Here is a 12,046-nt window from a genome sequence, read left to right as displayed (position 1 = left end):
TTGGGGAATTTGTCCTGGTGCTATTATCATATATCAGTGCAACAACAAATTTGCCTTCTGGGCAAAGCTATATTCAATATTTATGATATATATCAGAATATTTAGACTCATATCAATATCAAACTAAGGTTTAGCAACGACAGGTGCAACCTAACAATGAAAAACCTTATTGAGAATTCATACTATTGTCTCACATATAAGTTGTGTGATAAATCTCAACCGTTATGGCCTATAGCAAATAATTAATTGCCAACAAGAGAAATAACAAATTCTCTTATATGAGCCTAATCGAGAGATTATATGCTAAATATTGTCAATTAAAAATAAGCATATTCAATATGTGATATAATTATCCCTTGTGTCATGGACACCAAAATCTCAATTAAGTCATGCACATCCACTTTAAACAAAGAGTATCATGTGTGGTACACACAATGCATGACATGAAAAAAAAAAGAGATTCTATTAGTTCATAAATTAGAAAATAAAATGAGAGAAGTACCGTTCGCCAAAGGATAACGAGCACATGTTCACTGTCGGGCCCATGTTCCTATTTCGCGGAGTCAAAAACAGCACTTTCCACGCAAACTCTCATTTTATCTCATAGTTTCATACAAGTATGAAAACATCACAAAATAGCAAGATATACAAGCTAAACTGAAACTTGGCAGAAAAATTTCAGAATTTTTGACTTGGATTGTAGAATTTTCTGGGGGAAAACGGTAACATATTTTGGCACAAAATTTTGCAGATATTTAGTTCAGCAAGTCTAGAACATACATGAAAATTTTCATGCCAATCCAAGGTCTAGAAGTATTTTTCCCAAAAACTTTTCCAACACTGCGCCAGACAGAAAATTAACTGGCAGCATACTGCCAGAACTTTACAGAATTTTCTGGGATAACTGGAGCATATTTTTAACAAAAACTCTTTATAGATATCAAATACCATAAGTTTAGGTTCTCCAGCAAAAAAAATTATGCCAAAACGAGTTCGGGAAATATTTTTCACGAATTTAATATTCAAGCTGCGCCAATCAAAATTTTCAGACATGCCTCAAATTTTAGGTAGATAAATTCAACACTCAAAAGATGCATTGTAACCAAGTACTTTTAAAAGCTTTGTGGGCATGTAGCGCACGGCATTAAATAAGCATAGGGAATTACAAGCCGAACCAGATAGTGACTGTCTTTGTGGGAGAGATAATTGAAACTAATAACCCAAAAATTAGCCATGACTAATGCATATATTAATGATCATGGTCTCAATTATTCAGCTAGGGTAATCCTCAGTTCTTTCTCACCCAAAATTTTGTTATGCCATATACACATCAACTGTTTCTTTACTGAGAAACTAAGTCAGGTATCACAAACAGTAGACTTAGTGTCGTTCAAGGGCTCAAGGCATTTCCATTACCAACATGCATCACACTTAAAATAGAACTACTAGTTACTGGTAACATGGTTCAAAAATTACCAAACTGGATCCCATTTGCTGCCTCATTACCACGGCTAAGTGGATTATTAGCAACAGAAGGGATCAAAGGCACATTACCAGTACTTAGTCAATTAAGAGCATAAACACTAGGTCCACTAATACTGAGTGATTCATTAGCAGTGGTATGCACATTTATTAGGACCAAAGACAATAGCACTGTCACTAAACAAAGCTGGAACACTGAGTACTGGCAGTGAACAATTAATGATTTCATATGTTCTATGACCAGCCAGATCACATTGAACCAGCCGATTAGAAACAATTGCAGATGCTAAGCTCAACTCACCAGTACATAAGAGTGTGGCCAGAAAAATAGAAGTACCTGGAACAGCCCCAACCTCCAACCTTAGCAATGAAGCAGCAGCCTTAGGCTAGTCTCCAGCAGCCCAAGACTCGTACGGCGCATGCCTTTTGGACCCTTGGTCCGGTGTTCAGCGGTGAAGCAGCAGACGGAGCTATCCCGGTGACTGTAGTCCGGGGGCGAATTCCTCCTTCAAATTCGACTTCTCTTCCCGGTTGGCAGACGACGGTGACCCCGCCACCATCCCTGACTTCATCAGAAGTCTCCGATCGTCCCAGGTAGGCCTCAATCGACGAAGAAGCCGCCGAGGACGAAATCAGAATCGACGCGATTGATCGCAATTGATCGTCGATCTTAAAAATTGGGGGTTGCGATCATGTTTCTGGAAGACGATGAGGCCTTGCGAAGACAGATGGGTGACATCGCTGGACTGAAGGCATTTAATCGCCGATGGAGATTGCGTAAAACCTTTACGCCGTAGGTCCGATAAAATATCTCAAACTCGGACTAAATCTTGCGCGATCGATTCTGGAGGCGATCCTCTCCCGCTAGTCTGATCGTTGATCAACCTGCTGGACCGCGATGAGTCTCCACTACGGTAGGTCCCTGGGTTTCCGATCGGTGATGACCGTGAATTTTGATCGGCCAGACGGATGAGGCGGGAGCCTACTGGATCGAGAACGGCGCCTGGTTAGCATCACAGTGGAGGAAATCCAAACTCGATAATCCATTCGGTAAAACATCGGTGCTGATAACGTGTTGTAATTCGGCTTATCAATTTGTTAGTTCTCGAGTGATGTTTGCAAGGTAATTCACCCAGAGGTTTATATATATGTATGTGTGTATACGTAAAGAGAGAAACAGGAGAAGAAGAAGAAGAAGAACACCAAATGTAGGCCACAACAATGTGTGTATCATTTCATTAGCCTTCACTCTATTATATAAGGTTTCATACAACCTTTCACATACTCAACATCAATACATGATTTAAGGCTAAGCTATTGAAAGGTTTAATGGTTTAATGGCCACTAATAAAATATTTATAACAAAACTTTAATATTTGTAGTTATATTCTAAAATTATAATGAAACTTTAGTTTATATAATGATATACTAAATGTAAATAATTAATAATTGCTATTTTAATTTCTTTGTACATTTATAAAATTAAGACAATTAGATCAAGCAAATTTTAAGAAAAAAAAAATAATTATACTGTTAATTTTGAACTCCAAATTTAATGGGCCCCTCAACACTCTTACCCTGGAAGTTGGTGGATGAGATAAATTGCGAGATGTATCACAACTGGTCTATAAGCTCTCAAATGCTTATACACTAGTGTCACAGTTGTCGACAAGGCCAAATCTAAATATAAAAGTATTTGCATTTGGCATTTGAAAACGGACTCTTAATTGAACACTTTCTTAAATATTAGTGGTGAGTTAGTCAATTCATAACACCCATATATATAATTATATATGTGAACGCGAAAAACTCGAATTGTATATATTCAAAATTCAAAGTATCGGTTACAAGTAGTATCAAGTATATATCAAACGTGAAGGGGTACAATCTCTGTATAGGAGAAGTCCTCTGATTCTCTACTACAAGTATGCCTATTGGAAGTGTGCCAAATTTGGAATATGCCAAATTGGAAGTGTGCCGAGTTCAGAGTATGTTGAACTTGAAGTATGCCGAGTTCAGAGTATGCTGAACTGGAAGTATGCCGAGTTCAAAGTGTGTTGAACTGGAAGTATGCTGAGTTCGGGAGTATGCCGAACTGGAAGTAATTCTTTGTTGAAGGGCCTCCGGAGTTATGTAGCTTGTTCTTCAATGAAGGGCTAATATGCAGCTTGATCTTCAAAGAAGGGCTCCCGGTGTTCAAATGGTGTGTTCCTCAGCGCAGTATACGCAGTATATATATAACTGCGGGCGTATTCCAGATGATTTCCTGGTGAGATTTCAGTAGAGCTTCGTCATGTAGATTTCCAGAGCCCATTGTTTGAAAATGAAACCACTATTTATAGTGGTGAGGGTGAGGGAAAATCTCCAACCAACTCTTAATTCCTTATTTAATTTAATTTCTTTAATTAAATTAAGGAATGTATCGGGACACCATTGTGTCCAGGTTCATGATTTCATTAAATTTCCAAATAATATCAAATATTCAAATTCCTCAAAATTATATAATCCACATATAATTTTAGTGGGCCAAGACCAAGTCAAGCCCGCAAATTAGGCAACCTAATTCATCCAAGAAGCCTGGTCCAACTCGATTAAATATTTCATCATCTCGGGCCGAACAATCCAACATCCAATTACATTTAATTAAGTAATTAAACTAATTAATTATTCAATGGGTCATTTAATTAACCCAATTAAATAAATACCAGTCTAATTAGCTTAATTAAAGTAATTAATTTAACAATCAATTATCCACCACGGTCCAACAATATTATTTAAATTTTCAGTGCTTACAAATTGCCCCTTCGAGACTTGCTTGACGTGCCTTAAACGCAGAGGGAAGGTAGTCTCGAAATTAACCGTAGCAGTCCAAGAGTCTACATTTATAGATAGCAATCCAATAAATTATATCTTAGTTGAAGAATGACCAATTTGACAATGACCCAACAAGAACCATGTCCAATATGCCAATAGCGTCCAAAATCAAAACAGCCCATTTCATTTTTGACCAATCTTCTAATCTTAATTTTGGCCAAATTCAACTTCTTAAAATGTGAAATTTGAGAAGTCAGCATGTGCGAAATTTCCCAATGAAACCAACGTTCCATGCTAATCCGAAGTAACTGCCTCTCCTACTCCATCACATAATTAGCCACAGAATATGGACTTGCTAAGGATTGATACAACAACTTGATAGGGATAAAACCACAGAGTCATAAATATACTCAAACTCCAGCAAATTTCAGCACTATAAATAGCCCCCAACAATTACAATTCTCCAAACCAAGGAATACAGAGCTGTTTGCGATTAATCTTCATCCAAGCTGCAATCTCTTTCATAAGGTAATTTTAATTTATTTTTTTTGTGCAGTATACTATCTTCTTGATTTTTATACAGCTTTCACCACAAGATGGAGGACAAAGAAATCAAGAATGGAGGCATTGGACAAGAAACACCTGGAAATTGATTTTTCGGACTTGTTTCTACCTTTGCTTGGCTCGCCATCTTCACCAACAGTGGACCGAAACCTTCCCGGAATTGATTTCCCGGCTATTTTCACCACTGTTTGGATCTGCTCTTGCTACCGGACAGCCACTGCTTGGACTCTTGCCATTTCCATAAACAATGGATCGGGACTACTCCGGCACGCCACTGCTGCTCCAGTGCCTCTCTATTCTCACCGTACTTGGTGATGAAGAAGAAATGGGATCAAGTCGGCGTTCTAGTATCGCATTGGACATCTATTGAACTCACCGGGCACGTGCTCCGGCACGTTGCCGCCACAATGTTTGGATGTCGCCTCAGGACGTTGCTCCGGCACGCCTTTGTCGCTGTCACAAGGTTAAATGTCACCAAGCGCGTGCTCCGGCACGTTGCTGTCATCGACGAGGATGCTAATGGATGTCGACAATGACGCCATTTGGAGGCATGACTGTCGACAATGACACCATTTGGAGGCATGGCTGTCGACAATGACACCATTTGGAGACATGGATGTCGACAATGACACCATTCGGAGACATGGCTGTCGACAATGACACCATTTGGAGGCATGGCTATTGAATAGTCGTCGTGCACCATAGAATCGTAGCCGGAGGACTTGTCAAAGAGGAAGGCCTGTTGAGACGTCAGTGTCGCTTCAAACGCAACTACGGCGCTTGAAAACGTGAAACCCCTCTTCCCAGCCAAGTAAGATGTTGCCTCATCGCTTTGGAAAAAATTTCCGCTACATGACTGTTTGATTTTCGCCATGCTTGAACATATGTGCTATGTTTTCTCTTATTGAACTTCCTACTGAAATATGTATGCATTGAGAGTCTGGGAAGAGTGTATATATTGAGAGTAGAGGGCCACGCATCGCTTGGGCAGTGCCATCTTCCACTCCACTTTGCGTGTGTAAATGCATATACTTAACACATAGCATGGTCCACGTGGATATCGATGTATATATGTACGACGATGTGATCTTATGCTTCTTGAGCCATGTGCCTTGCCTTTCACTGTACGTCTGTACCCATGTCAGTCTTTGCCTTGCGTGTAAACAAGCTAAAACATTGGCATGGGCTCACTTTGTTTGCCACGCATGTGCTGTGCAAAATGCATGTGGCTTCATGCCCTTTGCTTCATGACTGCGTACGTGAATGTACACACATATGTATATAACAATATATGCAATGCACTAACCTCACACATATGTATATAATAATATAATAATATATGTAATGCACTAACTTTGGTTGTGTTGTGCAAATTACATATATGTTTATATACATATAATATATAAAACATAGCCCATGTTTAATATAATATACACATGCATCTTGTTTGCATGTATATATATATATATCACATATACGTGGTCCATAGGCATATATATTATATATTTTTGTTTTGCCCCACCATTTGCATGCACTGTAGATATATTACTCCACTACTGGTCCATGCGACTGTATATATATGTATACAATATATATATGTTTGGCATTTTCACTTTGCGGATCATATACATATGTACGAACATAATATATGCTTGGTGACGTAAGGAGTCTTGAAAAGATATGAGGCAATTTCGACTCGTGTCAGGGAGTCTTAAAAGATGAGGCAGTTTTGACTCGTGCCAGGGAGTATCCTGTAGCTTCTTTCCTTTAAAATTATAGCTTCTTCTCTTTAAGATTTCATGAAGGGTTTGCCCCTATGGCTGTGATTATGACACTTCTATCGCTTCTGAGGCGAATTTAGTCTCAAATTCCAAAGTAGAAGTCTCTCTCATTTAAGGGTTGACTCTGTTGATTCCAAAAGATGGGGAGAGATTGAATGAGGCCATTTTCCCTTTAGTTATTTCTTTTTGTTGTAAGACTGATGTTGTTTCTTTCCTCAACTCTTGATAATTGGGTGCTTCTCATTTTTGTGCTTGACTTTTAGCAAACTCGTACGTCTTTGGTTTGGCTTGTTGAGCTGAGCGAATGTCTTGATAAACCACTCTTGCAATATGAATTGGATTTGTTTTTGTTATGACTGAACTTAGATAGTTTGATTTCTAAGCTGCCTACGTACTCCTATGAAGGAGATCAAGTCAAACGTAGTTCAATTTTTTTTTTTTTTACAAAGTAGAGCCGTTCACAGTTTAAACTCATGCGGGCCAGGAGCGTCTATGATTTGGGCCTACCCATAGACAAAGCGAGATGCATTAGCAGTTTAACCACGTGCTGCATTTTTGGTGGATGAGTCATTCATCAGATCTTCATGACTTGTGTTGACACCCCAAGTTTAAGGGTGGTAAAGCTTTAGGAACCTTCCATTAATTGGACCGATCTTCAAACCATCTCCACTAATCAGCTTGTAAGCCCCACCGGTGTAAACTTCTAAAATCACGTAGGGATCATCCCACCTTGAAGTGAACTTGTGACCGGTTTTTCTCGTGACGATGATGGGCCTGCGAACAGCTAGGACTTTGTCCCCAATTTGAAAGGAACGGGTCCTTACCCTTTTGTTAAAAGCTCTAGACATACGAGCTTGATAGCACTCCAAGCTTTGTTGCGCTTGCAGACGTTTTTCATCCAAGGCTTCTAACTCAGCCAAGCGTAGCTTAGCATTCTCTTCATCAGTAAGACCCTCCTGTATAGCCAACCTTAAGGAAGGTATTTGGCGCTCTAGAGGCAAGACCGCTTCCACACCATACACCAAAGAATATGGAGTGCTTTGAGTAGGTGTGCGATATGTGGTTCTATACGCCCACAAAGCTTCTTCCATTCTGTCATGACAGTCCCTTTTCGATTTTGAGACCACTTTCTTCAACAAATTGCATAGGGTTTTGTTAAAAGCTTCAGCAAGCCCATTTGCAGCTGCATAGTAAGCTGATGAGTTTCGCTGCTTAAAGTAAAAAAGCTTGCAGATCTTGTCCATCAACTTGTTGTCAAAGGGCTTCCCGTTATCTGTTAAGATATATCGCGGGATACCAAATCGATAGACGATGTGGACACGGAGAAAGTCTGCAACATTTTCTTTCTTCACCTCCTTCAATGCCACGGCTTCAGCCCATTTTGAAAAGTAGTCGGTGGCAGCTAGTATATATGCGTGCCCTGCAGATGACTTAGGCGTAATTGGGCCAACCACATCAAGTCCCCAAGCATCAAATGGCCAAGATGCAACTGTTGGGTGTAGAGGTTCTGGTGGTTGGTGAATAAAGTTTGCATGATATTGACAAGCTTGGCACCTTCGAGCATAGTCTATGCAATCCTTTACCATTGTAGGCCAATAATATCCCATTCGCTTAATGTGGAAGTGCAACTTGGGACCGGATTGATGTACACCGCAAACCCCAGAATGAGCTTCTTGCATAGCTTGTAAAGCTTCCTCTTCCCCTAGACATCGGAGAAATATTCCATCAAAGGAACGACGATACAATGTCTCTTTATAGTAGATGAAGCGAGGAGTTCGACGCTTTATATCCACCCTTTTACGAGGATCTTCAGGTAACTTTCCATCAGTGACGTAGTCAATTAACGGTTGCCTCCAGTCGTCTTTGCCTATATCATAAACTGAGGCAGTAGGGAGTTCAACAATTTCATCAACTGAGCCGTCTTCATTGAAGATTGGTGGAACTACCCACTTTTGGCATACTCGCACTCGGGCTGCAGGATGAGCAATAGTTGAAGCCAATGCGGCTAAAGCGTGAGCCTGCTTGTTTTCTTTCCTTGGTATATGTTCAATTGTGACATCCCCTAACCATTGCATTAGTATCTTTGCATAGTTGTTATATGGGATTAACTCCGCCTTTTTCACTTCATATAAACCCAACACTTGGTTTATGATCAACTTTGAATCTCCATAAATGTTAATTCTCAGTTGCTTCATGTCAGCCGCTATTTCGAGCCCAAGTATCAATGCTTGATACTCAGCAACGTTGTTTGAACATTGCTCGGTCAAGGTGAATGAATATGGCAACACCTCGCCTTCCGGAGTGACGAAGACAACTCCAGCACCTGCCCCTTCTCTATGCGAAGCTCCATCAAAGTACATCTTCCATGGGGGTAGGATTTCAATGACAAGCACATCTTCATCAGGCAAATCGTCAGACAACTCCCATTCAGCAGGTATTGGGTGGTCTGCTAGGAAATCGGCCAAGGCTTGCCCCTTGACAGACTTTTGCGGCACATATACAATTTCAAACTGTTGAAACAATAAGTACCACCTTGCGAGGCGGTCGGAGAGAACGACCTTCGCCATAACATATTTCACCAGGTTTGCTTTGGAAATAAGCCGAATAGTATGAGCCTCGAAGTAGTGCTTAAGTTTTTTGATGGCGAACACAAGTGCCAAACATAGCTTTTCAATTGGGGAGTACTTTAACTCGTTCGGGGTCATCATTCTACTGAGATAGTAGAGAGCATTCTCTTTCCCCTTGTCGTTTTCCTGAGCAAGCAAGGCGCCCACAGAACTGTCTTGGGCGGAGATATAAAGGATCAGCAAGCGGCCATGAACAGGAGCAGTTAGCACAGGAGGCTTCATCAAGTATGACTTGATACTCTCAAATGCGTTCTTGCATGCCTCATCCCATATGAATGAGATGCCCTTTTTCATCAACCGACTAAAAGGTTGACATCTTCCTGCTAGGTTTGATATGAACCTTCGGATGTAAGCCAACTTCCCTTGTAAGCTTTTAAGCTCATGAAGGTTTCTCGGCTCAGGCATCTTCATTATGGCATCGATTTTTGCTTGCTCGATCTCGATGCCCCTGTGTCGAACAGTAAACCCGAGGAACTTTCCAGCAGCAACCCCAAAAGCACATTTCAGGGGATTCATTTTGAGTTGAAACTTCCGTAGGCGGTCGAAGACTTGCCTTAAATGCACCAAGTGATTTGTGCGCAATTTTGACTTCACAACCAGGTCGTCTACATAGCATTCGACCATTTTGTGCAACATATCATCAAATATTGTCTGCATAGCCCGTTGGTATGTAGCACCTGCATTTTTCAAACCAAAGGGCATTACTTTATAGCAGTAGATGCCTTTCGGCGTTCGAAATGCAGTTAAGTCTTCATCTTCCGGCGCCATGCGGATTTGATTGTAACCGGAGGAGCCATCCATGAATGACAAGATCTCATGCCCAGTCACGGCATCTATCATTAACTCCGTGATAGGAAGCGGGAAGTCATCTTTCGGGCATGCCACATTGAGGTCCCGAAAATCTACGCAGACGCAGATCTGGTCGTTCTTCTTGCGCACGGGCACAATACTGGATATCCAGGTTGGATATTTAACTTCACGAATGAAGCCAACCTCAATAAGCTTATTAACTTCTGTTTCAATCGAGGGAATGAGCTCGGGGCGGAAGCGTCGTTGAGCTTGCTTAACCGGGCGACACCCCTTCTTCACTGCTAAGCGGTGCACAGCTACCTTTGGGTCTAACCCTGGCATTTCCTTGTATGTCCATGCAATGACATCAATATATTCTTTCAGTAATGTGACATAGATTTCCTCATCTTCATCAGATAGGAGTGCGCTAATGAAGATAGGACGAGGATTTCCAGGAGTTCCCAGATCAACTTCTTTTAATTCATCCACTGCGGCTCGTACCCCTTCTTCTAACTCATGGGGTGCCTCTTCTGCATCTTCTCCCTCAATCGGAGTCTCATCACATAAAGTGATATGGAATGACGATGCCACCTCTCCCTGAGTGGTTGGTGGTACGTTATCACTTGAGCCTACGCTTTCCTCATTTTCCTCTTTATGTACACGAGTGTGTACAATGGTCTTCGGTTGGATTTTTAACACTTCACCACATGAAACATGAATATATGTTTCTCGTCTCATCCGAGAAGGAATCATGATTCTAAGCTTTTTGTGAGGTTCCACTTCAGCAGGAACATTGGCACTGTCTTTAACAACTTGGACAGCTCCGAGTCGATCATGCATTGACTTTCTCTTTAGGACTTTAGGACTTGACCCCAGTCTATCAAAGACTGAGCGTCGAGAGTCCGCCTTACCGATTTGGTCGAAGACTGACTTCTTTTTGTCTTGCCCCTTATCATGGGTAAGAGTGAGTTTTGGGTCATACTCGCTTCCCTCCGCGGAGATACAATTACTTGAAGCCCTGTTTATAAGAATTCGCACTGGTTTAGGGGGAACATAGCCCAACCCTTTGCGCGTTTGAGGTTCTTGGTGATTTGCCTTGCCTTTACCACCGGCTTCTGGGATAAGCTTTCCCAACTTCTGTGGCTCGTTGGGGTTATAGCCAGCCTTGGCTAGAAGCTTATAAGCGTTAGGGTCGAAACCCTCAGTACGCTTGGCGGGGAATATTTGGCCCACTTTATCACCACATTTCTCTTCGGTTGATTTTGCTGCATTTGTTTTGAGTGTATCAATCCTTGCAAGCGGGAAGATGAGTTTTGTGTTGTGTTGATCTCCCTCTACAACTTGTTTTCCCTTTGACTTTGATTGGGAAGGTGGATCGTCATTGCTTTCCTCAATATCTTCAATAATAACTTGCCTTTTGATGTAGAATTTTGCGTCTGCAAAGTAAGACTCAGCCTCTGTGAAAGGGCTTTCATCGGCGACAACCTTTTCAACTACGCCGTTCCTTTCAAACATGAGGCATTGATGCCAAGAAGAGGGTACCACCCCATTTTCATGTATCCACGGCCTTCCAAGTAACAAGTTATAAGATGTCCTTGCATCTATGACATGGCAGAGGACACCTGAACTCAGACTTCCAATTCTTAAGTTAAGTCTGATGATGCCGATTGCTCTTTGCCCTCCCTGGTTGAAGCCTCATATCATTAGACGACTTTGGGCAAGCTCATCTGTAGATATACCAAGGTCCTTCACAACTCGGAGGGATAGGATGTTGACAGCTGAGCCTTGATCAACCATAATTCTTTTGAGTTTTTGCCCACGGGTGTAGCCTTCAACAAATAATGGGCGATTGTGTGGCGTGCCTCCAAGTAACAAGTCTTCATCCTTGAAGGTGATTTTCGTGGAGTAGGAAGTAACCTTATGCATTAACACTTCCTCATCCTCGGTGTGTTTAGGAGATGAACATTCACCTCCATCTTCTGGCTTGTC

This window comes from Ipomoea nil, unplaced genomic scaffold (genome assembly GCF_001879475.1).
Source record: "Ipomoea nil cultivar Tokyo-kokei standard unplaced genomic scaffold, Asagao_1.1 scaffold0900, whole genome shotgun sequence".
Taxonomy (NCBI): domain Eukaryota; kingdom Viridiplantae; phylum Streptophyta; class Magnoliopsida; order Solanales; family Convolvulaceae; genus Ipomoea; species Ipomoea nil.
The sequence above is the reverse complement of the archived record's forward strand: the minus strand, read 5'-3'. Positions refer to the sequence as shown.